At 69.3% G+C, this 414-nt stretch overlaps 1 protein-coding gene across 1 annotated transcript in view; it reads right to left on the minus strand.

Annotated features, from left to right (window-relative positions):
• Positions 1 to 414, minus strand: part of ASPM (abnormal spindle microtubule assembly) — a 66,509-nt gene that overhangs the window by 45,797 nt on the left and 20,298 nt on the right. The gene's annotated exons all lie outside the window — the stretch shown is intronic.

Genomic DNA, 414 nt, shown 5'->3' on the forward strand with positions numbered 1-414 from the left:
CAGCTTTTCCCTGGGCTCCTTCCCTGTGTGGAGGAAAGTGGCCCCTCCCCCACCCCATGGCAGCGCTCCCTGTTGCAGCGGCTTGCAGCCCATGTGGGGCTATCCAGAGCAGGCACCGGCAGCCCCACATGGGCTGCAAGCGACTGCAACGCAAGGCACCGGGCATGGGGCGGGGCCACTTCCCCCTCTGCCCACCCCCAGCACCAGGTTGTAACCCAGCCCCACTGCCAGCCTGGGCCCCACACCGGCTCCAGGCTTGCCTGTTGGGGCTGTGCACGGCAACAGCAGTTGTGCCCCCCCCTTGCCACGCCGGGCAGTGTTTGCCACTGCCACCTCTGGGCTGCCCAGCGCGCGAGCTCTGGGTAGGCAGCAGCAAGCAACACTGCCCAGTGTGGCATGCGGGGGGGGGGGGGG

The sequence above is a fragment of the Gavialis gangeticus genome, unplaced genomic scaffold, assembly GCF_001723915.1.
Source record: "Gavialis gangeticus isolate Ggan-Ray unplaced genomic scaffold, GavGan_comp1, whole genome shotgun sequence".
Classification (NCBI taxonomy): Eukaryota; Metazoa; Chordata; order Crocodylia; family Gavialidae; genus Gavialis; species Gavialis gangeticus.